We start from the raw sequence: 16,721 nt of genomic DNA on the forward strand, positions 1-16,721 counted from the left end.
GACACTTGGAGGATCAGCAAGAAAGATCCATTTCACTCAAATAATAGGGGAGCTTATTCTAGATTGGGAAGCACCCCAGGACAAATCCTGAAACAGCAGAGGCAGTAAAAAGATGATATGGAGTGGTCTTTTGGCCCTGGACACTTGGAGGATCAGCAAGAAAGATCCATTTCACTCAAATAATAGGGGAGCTCATTCTAGGTTAGGAAGCATCCCAGCAAGCCCCAACATAGCAAACCAGTGGTACATCCTGAGCCCCAGTGAGGTGGAGCAGGCAAATACCAGCACCTGGATCCTGCATGCCTTTGCATAGACAGGATACTGACAAACTCCAGCTCTAAAAACCACCATGTGCTCTGGTACAACCCCAGGCAGACAGACTTCCTCTGGTGGCTGGTCCTCTAAATGCTTTAGTATTGCCCTTGGTGGACATGCTATGGCAACTGGACCTTCCTGTACTTTGGGATAACTTCTGAAAGTCTGAAGTCTTCCAGGAGCTGGAGATCCACTGTAAAAGCAAGGACCCTGACATACACAGGAGGGTCGGCTGTACGGGTTCTCTGATCTGCTTTTCTAAAAGAAAAGGCAACCTTTGAGAGGTCAATAATGACTTTAATCAAGCACATGTATCATTCACTTAGTTCAGGGGGGAAATTCAGTACCCTGAACTTCAGAGAAAATACAAAGAAATAATAATCAACAAACATGGCTATCAACTGTCTCACATAAGCAATACATATATCATAGATCAATGGATAGATCCAACTGTCTGACCACATACATACATAGCTACCAGAGAGAGAGAAGCACTAACATCTAGATTTTCAAAGCTGGGGGCTCCTTAACAGCTCCCAGAGCCTCTTCTGGCCAAACAAACAGTTCTAATCAGTGAGCATCAAAGTAAAACCTCATCTCAGAGTATTTATACATTTGTTAGAGCCAGAGGGCATCACAACCTTTGAGAGCCAGTGCTTCATTAACAAAAGGTGTGAGCCTTCCTACAAATCTTCCTTAATCAAACTTCCCTTAATGGGCAAGCCCACTAATGTGTGGCAAAGATCTTCCCATTAAGAAGCAAAATTATATTAACAATAAGCAAAAATGCATTATCAATATATCTACATGCTTCAACGCAGCCCTGTTCAAATAGGTGTCCTCCAGTCACCAAACAAGAAGAGAACATTAATGTTAAAAAAAATGTCAAAAAATAACCTTAAAATTATATAATAGAGGTGCAAATAAAAACAAATGGAATACACAGAATGATCTGCTGTACAGGTTCTTAGATCCGCTTTTCTAAAAGGCAAGCAACTTTTGAGAGGTTAACAATGTACAAGCAGAGGAATAAAAACCAATAGACAGGACTTCTAACTATCTGACCATAAGCAATATATACAACACAGATCAGTAGACAGATGCAACTATCTGACCATTACATACTGAAAGTGACCAGAATGGAACAATTGAAATATCAGGGAGTCACAATCAGAATCATACAGGACCTGGCAGATCAACATTAAAGTATCAGAGGTCATGAAACATGATATTCTAGAGGACAAAGGAGCTAGAACTACGACCAAGAAGCACTAACACGGAAAAATTAAGCAGAATACATCAAAGAGGGAAATGCTCAATAAATGAAATAGAAGGATTTCAAGCCTTCATAAGGAGAAGACCAAGACTAAACCAAAATTTTGACCTCCAATATCAAGACCCAAGAGAAGCAGAAAGAGGTAAAAAAAAAAAAAGGGAAAGAAAACATAAAGGATTCAATAGAGCTAAAATGTTTACATCCATACATGGAAAATTATATTTTTAAGTATGAAAAATTATATCACCAACTGTACAGATAGAAGGAATTAACATAGACAGAGGGTATGGTATAAGGTATATTTGAGGGAATGACAAAAATAATAAGGAATGAGAAATTATCCCACATAAAGAGATGAGAAAGTCCTATTGAAATTGGTGGGGAAAGGGAGGAAAGGTAATGGTGTCATGCATAAATTCATTAAGACATTCTGATCTTCCTCAATATGCCTTCAATCTGACTGGAACTAATCTTATTCTTAGACAGGTTGAAGGACTGTTTAAAATGGCTGCTCCCAGGGAGTGCTGGTCACACCTCCCAAATCAGACATTGCTAAACAGAAATGGTCCCAAGGATGTTTTGAGAGCAGTTCCCTTCCCACTAATCAGGCATTTAATTGGTAAAATGCCTTCTTGGTTAGAAGGAACTACAAAAGGCAAATAATTCAGAGCTATCTGTGGGGGCTTCCCCATGGTATGGATGTGTACCCCAGCACCTTGCCATTGGGACTCTGGAAGTTGACCCAGGAGGCCCTAGCCATGTGATCAAGATGTAGATAATTAGCCAGTTGGTGCTGATCAGTTGTGGCAATATGGGATAAGTATTGAGACTTACTGATTGTGACATACCTATTGAGATATAACTTTGGAGACTTATTGTGATATAACTATTGAAACTTACTGGTTGTGACATAACTATTGGGACTTACTTATTGAGGCCTATATTATTGTCCACTTATGGATTGAGCACTTTATTATGATTTTATAAATAAATACTAGTTTGACACTCTGTCATTTCTAAATCAATCTGAACCAAAATTAAATTAAGTTGCTGCAAATAAGTTTGCTTTGCAACACCTATGGGTATTGCTTTAATCTTATTCTAACCAATATTGACTTACAGAAGGAATAATATACACAATCAGGTGAATATAGAAAGTAAAAGGGGAATAGGGAAGCCAGTAGGAGGGGAGGAGAACAAATAAAGAAAGGGGATAGGGACTGATAGAGAGGAAAGCAGATCAGGGGAGGTGGTAGACAGAAGCAAAACACTGATGAAGAGGGAAAGGGTAAAAGGAGAGAGAGAGGACAAACAGGAGGAAGAATAGGATGGAGAGAAATATGCAGGTAGGAATCATAATGATAAATGTAAACAGAATCAACTCTCCCATAAAATGGAAGCAGATAGCAGAGAGTATTAAAAGCCAGTATTCTACAATATATTGATTACAAGAAACACACTTGAAGCAGAGAAACACACAGAGTAAAGGAAAACCTAGAAAGACTTGTACAAATTGAAACAAAGTGAAATGAGCAGAACTAGGAAAACACTGTGCACAATACCAGCAACATCAGGTGATGATCCACTGTGAATGACTTAACTTTTCTCTGCAGCACAATGATCCAAAACAAGTACAAAGGACTCATGAAGGACAATGCTATCCATATCCAAGAAAGAACTGATAGACTCTGAATGAATACCAAAGCATATTTTTTCACCTACTTTATTCTTTCTCATTTATTTTTACTTTTAATCTGTTTCTTCCTCCACAACCATGATGAATATGGAAATATATTTTATATGATAGCAAATGTATGAACTATATCAAAGTGCCAACTGTTTTCAGAAGAGGGGAGGCAAGGGAGGGAGGGAGAAAAATTGGAACTCAAAATCTTGTAAAAATGAATGCTAAAAACTTTCTTGATTTGTAATTGTGGGAAAAATAAAATACTATTCAAAACAACACCACCAACAAAAAAAAAAAGAGACATTACAATCTGCTTTGCTGCTCTACTCTAAAACCCCTGGAACCCTTCCATTTGAGTTGAGGCTGAGACCTTCTATATGTATAACCTTTCACTATCTGAATGTAAGTTCCTTCAGAAGAGGGATTGTTTTATTTTCCCCAGAGCTTAGCCCTGTATTTTGCACAGAATAAGAGGTTAATGAAGGCATTATTTAATCACAGGTTCTATTTACTGTTTTTATTAATGAGATCTCATAAAGGGTTAACAGGTCAAGTGTCCCTCCTCAAATATAGGACTCTCTTCAAAGATAATACCTTGGTCCAAAGAAATACATTTTACACATTTTGACTGATATGGCTCCAGTAAATGGAGAGTGTTGTGTGGGTAACTACATAGGAGGATACATCAGTACATGGTACAAGCAGCTATGAATAATAATAATGGTTAGCACTGATATGGTACTTTGAAATCTGCAAAACTCCTTAAATATATTATCTCACTTGACCTTTACAAAAGCCCCATGAGATAAGTTGTGACTTGCCAAGGAGGAGAAAGTTAATATGGGTCTGAACCTGAATTAGAAATAAGGTCTTCCTGATGCAGAGTCCAGTTCTCTAACTCTGGAGCCACCTAAGTGCTATGCAATTTACCCTAGAGATCATGTTCTTCCTTATGTATGCCAGGATGGCTTTTACAAGGTCATTTTTTAGACATATGAAAGGGAAAGAAGCATTGATTTTCCCTTTGATATCTCCCTAAAAATTTTTTTTTTAACTATTATATTCCCCTAGGGAAAAGTTTTTTAAACTTCCATGAAAGGAGGCTTAGTTCTAGGACCAATATATATCAATGTAAATTATAGAACTGAGTGAAAAAAGAAGACGTCATCTCAATAATTACACATACACACACAGATATGTATGTATGCAAAAATACATATAACATTTTATTGAATTTGAAATGACAGCCTGAATTAACCTTATGAGAAATAGATTAAGAATTTATTGTGCATTTTAAAATAATAAAATAATACTAATGATGATGATGATACAACCCACCTATGCAATTTTATTCTTTTTGGATATCTGATAATACCTGGACAACTTGAAACTCAAGTGTCCAGAGGGGAAAGAAACAAGGTTAAAATTAACAGATTCTCATTACCCAGTATTTTAACTAGTGAACTAAGTAGTGAATCATTAAGTCAGCGGGGAAATAGAAATGTCTTAAATCACCCACAATTTTGAATAAATGATTAAGAGATTAATGTGACTTCACTTTTTTACTGAGTATTTTGTTAATAGTGAGGGAATATTAGATGATGACTTACAAAAAACAAACATGAATCCCAATGATAAATATAAGTAGAATATAGGACATGCAAGAAATTTGGAGCCATTTGATAGTTGTCAGCAAAATTCCAAAGTTTCATCTAAGACTAGAAATGTGTTAAAACTATGCAAAGACTCCAAAATGTCATTGAAGAACATGCAGGAGAGAAAGTTTATTAGAAATTTCATCAAATATGAATCTAGGTGACATATAATCAAATTTGGTATCCTGTAAGGACTTCACACAATGGAAGTGAGTAAGGGGTTAGGAAAATGCCCTGCCTTTGAGATTTTCAGTTCATAGAACTGAATGAAATCCTGAGTATTATGCAATTTACCTATCACTATGATGTTCCTAGTAATGTAATATAAATGTCCTGAAAATAAAGAATACTTAAGAAATGAAGTTATACTATTACAACAATGCACTTGTTCCTATACTTTGATGATAACATAAAACCAACTATATGAAATTTCATGAAATAAAGATGGCATAAGTACATATATGCTACATCTGTGTAGTTTATATCCTCATATACTTGGTTTGTATCACCCTTAGGAAAATGGGATAATTGTCCTTATTAAAATAGTTCCTGTAAAGATGAATCTTTTGTTTAACTTCTTGATTTTAAGTAATTTCCTCCAATTTATACTTTGCTCAATCAAATTAATTAGATATAAAGAAGAAAGATAACTTGAGAAAATCTTATTCATTTGTATTCACATTAAAATCAAAGTCAGTGAATGTAAAAAAAATCATTCTACCTCAAACTAATTAATTGTTATTATCTAAATATACATTTCCTTCAGAGATAAAAAGCACTGAATACATTAAGAAATGTAAATTTGCAATTAAGTGCAAAATGTTTTATGTTAAAATGTTTAATGATGTGTGTAAAACCTATAATTAGAATAGCAAGGTATATTTAAATTGTGGGCAGTTGAAAGTATGTAAATGTTAAACAAAGTAGTTGAAATGGCTATTCATGATAATTCATAATACTATGCCATTTAATTATGCCAAAATTCTAGTATTTATTTATAGGTTTTTATGAAAATTCATAGACCACAGATAGAGGCATATATTAAGGCTCAAAAAATGATGGAGATTGAGTTAACAGTGCAAAGTTAGGTTTTACTCCTCCAATTTTTCCCATGACTTCTTCAACTTTGTGCTCACATGTGACTCAATATGATGTCAAATGTTGGTAATTACTAGGTGCATTACGAATCTCGACTATTCAAACTTTGAATGCTCTTATCCAGGGATGTCAAACACTGACTCTTGAGCGCTGTCCAAACCAGATTAAAAGGTAATTGAGAAATATGTAACAGAACACATAAAATACAATTAAAATGGATAAACATTACATTTTAAAATTAAGTGAATATATATGGCCTGCAACAATTCTTATGTGTGAATCAGTGGCCCCTGTTTCTGTTGCTTTGGCATCATGTCTTTGACCCATATGTTTCATTCATCCCTTTCAATAGAGTTTTGATGTCGATCCTGTAGAATGCAATCTCCATGAGGGTAGAAACTATTTTTATTGTATTTATATCCCTAGTGCCTACCACAATTGTCACCACATAGTAGGTATTTAGTAGATGTTTATTTGGATAGAATCAAAATTATTGGAAAGGTAGATAATAGATGTCACACACAAAAAAAATCTTAGTGAAATTTCAAATTATTAAAATTTAAAACTTGCACTAAAATTTTTGGAATAGCCTTCATTTATGATGTAGAATTTTAGTCAGACTCTAATTCCTGGGACTTGAAGGTCTTTGGCTCAGTTCTTCCATGAAAAGGTGGTTAAGTGGTCAGGAATACTTGAAAAAGAGATGACCTGTTTAGTCTACAATGTATTATAGAACCACTAATGAAAAATAAATCTCATATTTCCTACTCAGAGAACTGGTCTTATTTAGCTATGTCAGCATCCAGAGACCCTAAGATGAGTGAGTTTCAAACCTTTTAAGACTTACTTATCTATGTGTATTGCAGATTTGTAAATGACTATTAGTAAATCTTCTCAAAACCCAGTAAATGTCTTCAAAACACCACTAGCTATGTTAGTTTTTGAAAGAGAGAACCAGATCATATTTGTCATGGATGGGTGAATTAGAGTCAATAAGGATCTCTGTACTTTAAAATGTATTTCAAAACTCTGACCTGAATGACTTATGTGTCTGATTTCATTTCTCAGGTGGGCTTAGAATGGTTGAAAATGAGTAATTTTCAGATTTGGAATTAAGAAAATAAATTTTTAAAGAAATGTGAAGGGTCAAGAGTGAACACCTTAGAATCTGAGGCTTTCCAATAAAGATTCTAGGGATCATTGTGAATGAAATTGTTTCCATTTCCTGTGATCACTTATTCTCTGGCTCTCTATTTGCCTAAAATATTCTAGAGTTCTTTTGAACTTTTTCTTTTACTTTGTGTTCACCTCTTTTTTCCCTATTCCTCACCTCTTCCCCTTGATGAAACAGAAATTAGGAGACAGAATGGACAGAACACAGGATGTGGCCCATCTGAATTCAAAGATTACCCCAGACACTTACTAATTGTCAGGTTCTGAATAAGTCACTTAACCTCTATGCCTCACTTTCCTTATCTGCAAAACTGTGTCTTGAAATATGACTTGTGCAATTTTTCATATGTTTAATTATGTGTCCAAAACTATTGTGATATGATGTTTTCTATCAAACCAGACATTGCTGATTGTGTTTGTCCTTAGTTTTTGAAGAAGACCATGACATCAGAGAAATGATGACATGACTTGCCCTTGACTTTGTTTTGAGTGAGGGAGGGCTGTGCAAGGTCACCAGCCTCGTTTTCTCCTCCTAAGCCATCTGGATGCAGGGACCAAGTATTCATCAGGATGAATGGAGATGCCCCAAGATGCAATGGGACACCTTGACCTTTTAGCCTAAGGGCTTCACAGTTACTCACTTACAGTGAGGTAATGCCCCATTCAGTGAATATGCTTCTTTACAGAGTAGTCTTTACAAAGTAACACCTTTAATAGAAAGGAAAAATAGATAGATAGATAGATAGATAGATAGATAGATAGATAGATAGATAGATGAATGAATAAATAAATAAATAAATAAATAAAGCAGGGAGTGACCTCAGTCTTGTTGTTTCAAAGACAAACAGTACTATTGACATTCACTCTAAGCCAGGAGAGTCAAAAAACCAGCCATTGAGGAGAGCTTGGGCAGGGATGCATTGTTGTTCAATCTATGGGCTTTAGATTGCATAGAGTGGGAGGTTTTAGAAAGGACTAGCAAGCAAGCAAATAAGAAAGAGACAGAGAGAGACAGACAGACAGAGAGAGAGAGAGACAGAGAGAGAGAGAGACAGAGAGAGAGAGAGAGGAACTGTGAATGAAATCATAATGCCTGACTCAGTAATGCTTGCTGTGCAACAAATGTTTTATGTCTAAGTGTCCCTATGGTGCCTCTCAATGCAGACAACAATTCTCCACCATGGACAAAGAAAGATTTGAAAACTTCATGACCAGATGTGGCTCCACCCACTGGGCCTGGTCTCACTCCTCCAGGTCTCACCCCTCATTCTCTCTCCCTTCTAAAGCACAGCAGGGGTGAGGGCAGGGTGGTCATGGTGGTGGCAGTAGTGGTGGAGCAGTGGGAAAGAGAAGGGAGCTACTTAATGAAAGTCATCAGCCATGTTACAAATTACAATACCAGTATGATCTAGTCCCTTGTTTTAAATTTTCAGGGTTTTTTTTGCCTTTTTTTTTAAGTGAGATCTACTGAGTTTCTGGTAAGATTAAAATAAAATCAAAATTGGCTCCATATTGCCCGAGGTTTTTGTTATAAACCACTGAGGTCTAGAGGAAGCAGAGTTCATGAATTTGCTTCCTGAATAGTGATCCCCCTTGGGCTGCTATCATCGTATCATGGTGCCTGGGTTTTAAATCACACAAAATGAAATGAACTGGTCTCATATGAACCACCAATGTTTATATGGAAAGACAGTCAGGATTAAAACAGCAATAACAACTAAAACATCACCAGTCATCAATAGTAAAGGAGTATTGAGCCTACAAACAGGCATGTGCCGGGTGGAGGGGACTTAGAGAAATAATCTGAACTTTACTTCTCCAGGGTCATTGTAGGAGTCAGAATCCCTTTGTCATAAATCTACTCAGAATACATCTTGAATGTACCTATTTATATGTTGTATTCCCCAGTAGGAAGTGAGCTCCTTGAGGGCAAGGAATATTTTTTTTGTTTTTGTGTCTCCAAAGATTTAGCATAGAGCCTAGCACATAATAAATGTTTGTTGATTGACAAGGAGGTTGAGGAGGGGGTCAGCCTCTGCCTTTAGGAAACAGTATTAAAGCCAGCTTCCTTTCATTTTTTCAGCACATTGCCTCATACTACCACCCTCACATCGACACTCTTTCTGGATTTCTCTGACATTCTCAGATTTCCCCTCAGGTTGAGTCAACCCTACATAACCTTACTAGCAGAAACAATCCTGATCTTCCCCCAAAATAAAAAGTAACAAAAGAAAATTAGAAAATAAAAAAAAAATCCATATAACCTAGCTACATAAGAACAAAAAAAATATAGGGTAAATTATAGAAAACTTCAGAAGTTTTCTAGTTTTTAGGAAGCTAAGTCAGCCAAAATCAAGTCAAGATAACAAGTACTTACTAAGTGCCTTCTTGATGATGGGCATCAAGCTCTGGGTATACCAAGAATGGCCAAACCAGTCTGTGTCCTCAGGAAGCTCACAATATAATGGGGAGGGCGCCAGGTAACTGTTACGGGAGAAATATCTCCTGTTTTGACTTCCTATAGTAGGTAACTACTACTGAATAAGTTCTACCACAACACAGAAGTTATAGAGGTAAAGCCAAGGTTTTACTATGCTTGAGCAAGGCTCAGGAGGAAGAAAAATAACTCTGTACAAGAATCAGTTACTAAGTCTTTCTTAAGTCATGTCAGTCCAATTCTTTATCACCTCATTTGGTGATTTTTGCATAATGGTTAAGATTCCTAAAATCCTTCTTATAGAGAAATTTACAGGAGTTACAGATAAATAATGTTTTAAATGTTATAATCTTGTGCATTTTTTATTCACACTGGTATTCATAATCCCATGCTTTCTTCAATATCATAAAGGTTGAACAAAGTTAAGCAGAGTCATAATCTCATAAATCTCCTAAGGAAACAAACCTAGTTAAAAGATTTTAAGCAAACTAAGTCAGGTTACATATTAAGCTATATTCAGAGGATTCACAATGGGCCAACTGAGGAGCAAAGATTTACATGTCACCAAGATAACTAATTAATCAGAAACAATTGCTATCCTTCCTTTGGTGTTTTATCTCAGAAATTTTTGAATCTTTAACTAAATTTTCATATCTCAAAGGACAGGTTTCAGTCAGCTCAATAACCTCTCTAGGAAAAACAATACTGATGCTCTCAAATAATAAAAAAATAATAAAAGCAAATTAAAAATTAAAAAATATGTAACAGTTACATATGAACAAGAAATATGCAGGATAAATTATAGAAAACTTCAGAAGGAAAGTATGAGGAAAAAAAAAAAACATTTCTAATACCATTGAGCTCATCTAAGGGATCCTGACCCAGGGAACATGTGAAAGCTACCTGAATGCCTGAGAGGTCCACTAGTCTTCTCAGACGGATTCTATTGGTGTTCCCAACTCAATGCCATGACTAATGAAAAAACAAAAATATATTTATTTATACCACTCAACCTAATGAATGCATTTTTAATACTTTGGCTTATTTGATCAATTAATTCAATAAACAATTTCAGTCAGTTAGCCTGCTTACACAATAGTTGATTAAATGTGTGCTTTTGAAGGAAGGAAATTAAGTGCCTACTATGTGCCAGGAATTGTGCTAAGTATTTTAAAATGTTACCTTCGTTGATCCTCACAATTTTTGAAGGAACTAAGACATTTAGGGGTTAAGTTATTTGCCTAGCTATTAAACCTCAGAGGTAGGATTTGATTTCAGGTCTTTTCTGATTTCAGGTCCAGGGCTCTATGGCTCTGAAATCATTATCTATTGTCTCCAGCAATTACCATAATGTTAAAGAAAATCATCTTGGTGTTTGATTCATTGAGATTTTCCTTTTAATTCTTTTTTTTTTAAATTTTCTTGCCTTTGTACCCACATGGCAGGACAGAAATAGCAACAGTCCCTAGTTCAGTGAAAAAAAGAAAGCAAAAACAAATACAAAATAAAAACAAACAATAAAAACTGAACCCACCAAAAAAAACAAACAAAAAACCCACTGCCTTCGAAACTCTCCTTTCTTAGCTGCCAGTTCTTATGAAAACAGCTGTTTCACTTCCAACACGAAAGATAAAAATGCCTCGCATTTGCAGAAATAATCAAGAGAGAATACAATTGTTGTCAGCATTTTTGTACTTTTTGGCAACTTAAATTAAAAATGCCTAGAAAGAAGTTTAGTAAGTTTGGGCGCAGTTGTTTGAACGTTCATTTTGTAATATGTTATAGGCAATGCTTTAACAATGCTCATCTTCTCTCAGATTTTCCTACTAGTTATTATGTTTCGGATGCTGCCTCGTGTTTTCAGTTTTGGACTTGCAGTTGGGAAGACCTAAGGTAGAATCCTACTTCAGAACTTACTAGCTGTTGGACTTCAAGTAAAATCACTTAACCTTCTGCCACAGTTTGCTCATCTGTAAAATGCTGAATTATATCACCTACCTTGAAGGATTGTTGTGAAGATGAAATTAACGGAGACAACTTAGGTTAAAGTCTTCAAAATCCTTAAAAATATTATATAAATACTATTATTGTTATTTTATAAAATGTGTTGTATAACTAATTTTAGTTATTTTTAGTCCAAGTCTTTTTTCTATGGTGACATTTCTGAAATGTTAGTGGAAATTAATGAAAATATATTATTTAAGAAGTAGCCTCTGAAATTTTTCACAGAATAACAGAAAATATACTTTAGAGGTGATGTGGGGTGTAGGATAGTGGGCTGGTCATGGAGTCAGAGAGACTTAGAAGGGAGTCCTGCCTCTGGTACATACTACTGTTTGATCACAGACATCACTTAATTTCTCATTTTTCAGCTACACTCTAAGACCTTAAGTTATAGCAAAGTTGTTTAATGTGGATCATAGGATTTTAGGTCTACCACTGGAAAAACCCTCAGTATCCATCTATTCCACACTATTCATTTTAGAGATGAGGAAACTTGGGCCAGAGGAAGCTAAGTGATTTGCCCAAGATCACACGATTATTAAGTCTGAGGTGGGGTTTGAATGTAGGTCATCTGACTCCAGAGCTAGTGCATTTTTCACTGTGCCATGCTATACCAGTGACAGAGGTCCAAAGGTTCAGTGAGTTTCCTACACTGAAGAAATTATAGATCTAGGCAAAGAAAGGCAGCATCAGAGAAAGAGAATTAAATTTTAATACAACTTTTCTGTTGGAATAGTGTTTCCCAACTTTTTTTTTAGTATGATAATATATTTTTAAACTTAAAAAATTAGACTCCCAAATATTTAAAGTAATGCATGCTAATGAAAAGCTATTATGATTTAATCTTGAAAGTGAATTTATAGTTGATCAACGATGGCATGTAATACATAGTGTAATTTGAACTCACGACCAAATTGTGTGATACAGTGAATAGTATGATGGACGTGTTCAAATCCCACCTCAGATCCTTACATGCTGCATTACCCAGCACATCTTAACCACTTTTCGTCTCAGTTTCTGATCTAGAAAATCCTAGGACTGAATTTGATAACCTCTAAGGTCCCTGCTAGCTCTAAATCTTGGATTCTAAGACCCTTTGATCATGTATGCTTTTAAAAAATAGTTATTTTATTTTTAATTTATGTAATAAAAGAGCATTTCCATAACACACTAGATTAAGAAAAATATAATTACACATGAAACTGCAAAGCTATTATGTACAACTTGCTATACTTTTAAAATATATAATTTATTAAGTAAGTTACTTTGTTTTCTTCCCAACACCCCACCCTTGTGATGGCTACTATTAGACACAAATATGTATACATAGACAAAATCATTCTATATATACTTCTATGTATAGTTCTCTTTCTGGATGTGCATGGCATCTTCCTTCATCTCTCTCTACTCCATTCTATATGTTTTAATTATCCCATGAGCAATTTCTAATTTCTTATAAGACCTGCCATAAGACATCTTCAGTGGTTTAGCATTAGAAGCCATAAAGACTTATTTAATTATGAAAACAATTGGCACTAGGATACTCTCTCTGTGGTCCAAAATATCAAAGAAGACCTTGGCCCTCATCTGGGCGCTGTGTTGACTCTGTCCTAAACCATTTTGGAGGCTGAACTTGACAAACAGGAAACAGCTCTTAGCAGGGTAGGATCTCCCCTGAGGGATGACTTCAGTCTGGCACCGTATCTGCTCAGTAATTTACAACTCGACACCATGACTCAACAGCACCAAAAACCAAAACCTTTCTACTCTCTTATACTTTCTCAACCCCATTCCATGTTGTATAGGTGCTACTCCCTGCCACATATTTTTATGGAATTAAATGGAATGAACAGAATAATTATTCTTGTCATGTATAACTTTTAATCAAAATTGTTAGTTATTTTACTTCAGTGCATGTTTTTGAGAAATATTAAGTATATAGAGGTAACAAGCCATAATGAATCAAGAGTTTACCTCAGAGCTAGGATAACCTTTGCTTCAGTTTGTCCTCTGACAAATACTTGTGTGATTCTGATAAAGTCACTTAACCCTTAAGTGAAACAAGGAACTTACTAAGATTCTAGTTTACAGAGGTAATACCAATGTGTATTTGTAAAGGAAATTTTCCAACACCAATGTGTAAGTTATCACTTATTTAACCTAGAAGGTATGTATGCTTATCACTTATATTGTCATCACACATGTTTTCTTGGAGCTAAATAAGGATCCAAATGACAATTTTTGTTATACATATGAATTGGTTTATCTCTTGCATGAACTTCAAGGTATAGTGAAAGCTCTTCCCTCACTGAATGGAAACAATTAGCAAAAAAACCACCAGGTAGACATGATATTTTTAAAAGTACAAATATTATTTTTTCATAAAGTGTAGAAAACTAAAGCCCTATAAACTACTAATGCTGTTATGGTGACTAAAGGAAGGGAAAGGGTATGGAAAGAAGGAATAGATGAGATAAGAGGAGAAAAGAAAAAAATAAGTGGTGTCTCTGAGACAGCCATCCTAGAAATATATATAGCATCTGTCCCTTTGCTCAAAAGTAACTGAAACTTCTGAATCATGATAAAAGACTCCATATGGTTATCATCTCTATAGCAGTGAATGTCAATGATCACGATTTTTAGCAGTCAAGATCAATCAAAAGATATGAGTTGAGTGCTTAATAGGTACCATCATTTTATTCTGTTTCTATGAAAGTCATACTTTAAAAGTGCTATGACAATCACACAAAAGAAAATTGATATTTCTATGTTTTAAAACATTTGGCATAAACTTTGTTTAGAAAATATTAATCATAGTACTACATAAATTAACCTCTCTACTCCATTAATCTGGGACCATAACTCTGGAGGGCCTACTCAGTATCTCACAGAGCTCACAGTACTTTAGAGCTGGAAGAGAATTCAGAAAGAGATATAATCTAACGTATAACTCAACAGGAAATCTTTACACAATATGCCAGTGCTCTTGAGGTACCACATTACAATTTTGGATACCTCAGAAAAATAGATGGATGGATGGATGGATGAATCAGTGCTTCTTAAGAACTTTGTGCCACAAACTGTGCTAAACACTGAAGACTCAAATAGAAAAAGCAATATAGCCTTGACAATTTGAGGCAAAAAGACACAAGAGATCAGCTAGAGGATGACTAGAAAGGCCTAGAATTCCTAAGAGGTCATTGGCAAGGCAGAAAGAAAAGCCCAGGAATTCTTAGGTTCATTAGCAGGTGAGAAGGCAGTTTCCCTGGGTCCTGAGCTAAAGATAAAGCCAGAGAATGAGGATGCAGTGCAACAGGGATGGTAAGGTCTAACAGTCCCCCATGATACTTAAAAGGTTGACCATGTTCATTTCCTGATCATCCAAGTGGTATATGCACTTCTGTTGGATCTGTACAGCTCTATTACTAAGGTAGTGGAAAAAGACATGAAGGGAGAAAGGTTCTCCAATTGGCGATTCTTTCCATCTGTTCTTTATGGATGGAATACAGAGGGCTTGCAGGTAATGAAGAGAGGGAGGGAATCTGTAAACTAGGTGCAATGGATGGAGGTTCCAAAAAAGAAGATAATTTTAAGCTTTTTAACATGAAACTGCTACAAATGATGTTCTTTCTACTTCCCTCATCCCTTTTCATTACCTGTAAGCCCAACAGGTAGTGCAGTGACTTAGCCAAAGTTATATAGCTAGTGAGTATCAGAAGCCAGATTTGAGTTTAGTTCTTCCTGACTCCAGGTCCAGGAGCTATCCATCCACTTTACCACCTAGCTACCTGTTGGGCTGTTTTTTAATTTCTCTCAGCTTTTCATTATCTTGGCAGACCCAGAGGAACATGCAGGTTATGGGATTTAAAGCAAGTACTATGTTCCAGCAATACAACCTGAGAAGAAAAGGCCTTGGTTTTGGAATTAGATTTTCTAACCCCTTTGTTTTTGGATAGAAAATGATCTTTTAAGTTTTAAGGAGTCCGGAAGGTTTTGGACTTCCCTTTTTCTATGTCCACAGATCAACTGATGGCAGCGTCAGTACTGGAAACTAAGGACAGACTGCTCAAAATTACCTCTCTAAGGAACCCAGAAAAAGAACTATACTGTGTTGAAAAAGAATTTTTGAACATCTCAAAAAGTTACTTCCATCAACCAAGAACTGTAAGTTATCATTTTGTTATATGTTCTTTAAAAGCTTGAGCCCACTTTACCCTGGACTGTGTATGTGCTTAAGAGATAGCTTGTCACAGACTTTTCAATATCTCCTTTAATCTGGTAGACCAGTCAATTCTCAATTCATCATATGGCAGGAGGAACATAGCAATTGTGTTTTGAACCATTGATATTAGAGAATCATGTCTGAGCATTGAGAGATATCCCTAGAACCTTGAGATAAAGTGTTGCCATGTATTAGATTTCAATCCCTTCTTTGTCACCTGAAAATTTATTTTAAATAAACACTCAAAAAATCAGGCTTAGCTGGGCAAGAGGAACAGTGACCACCAGTGGTGATTCCTTACCTTATTGACTTTCCCCTTTTCCCAGGATCCTTGATTCATCTCAAGGCTTGTGTAATATACGATTCAGTGATTCCATTCATTCTGATGAGACAGAGAACAAATTAGACCTTATCATCTGCCCAGTCATTACCTCCTAAGTTCTTCACTAGAACATAACATTTGTCTTGTCTTTAGACCTTAAAGTTTTCATTCCTCCCTTCTACTATCATCTTCAGTACTTACATATTCTAAAGACTTCTGGGTCTTGCCCTTCATTAGTTGACTGCACCCTAAGGACTTCTTGGTCTTTCGAGTTTTCATGAAGCTAAAGTTTCTTTTATTGTTGGCCTCTCTTAATTAGTAGGTTCCATGAAACAAGAATTGCTCCAGGTTTTTATTTGTGTTCCCAAAATTTAGCACAGGGTTTGGCAGACAACTAAATGCTTAATAAATAATTTTATTCATTCACAGCCATTTCAAAGAGGCCTCGCCATCTACAGAAAAAAAGAAAATCAATGAAATGTACATTCCACCTAAATTATGACATGAGTTGGATAGATACATTTCTGGTTGA

This window comes from Notamacropus eugenii, chromosome 6 (assembly GCF_028372415.1).
Source record: "Notamacropus eugenii isolate mMacEug1 chromosome 6, mMacEug1.pri_v2, whole genome shotgun sequence".
Classification (NCBI taxonomy): Eukaryota; Metazoa; Chordata; class Mammalia; order Diprotodontia; family Macropodidae; genus Notamacropus; species Notamacropus eugenii.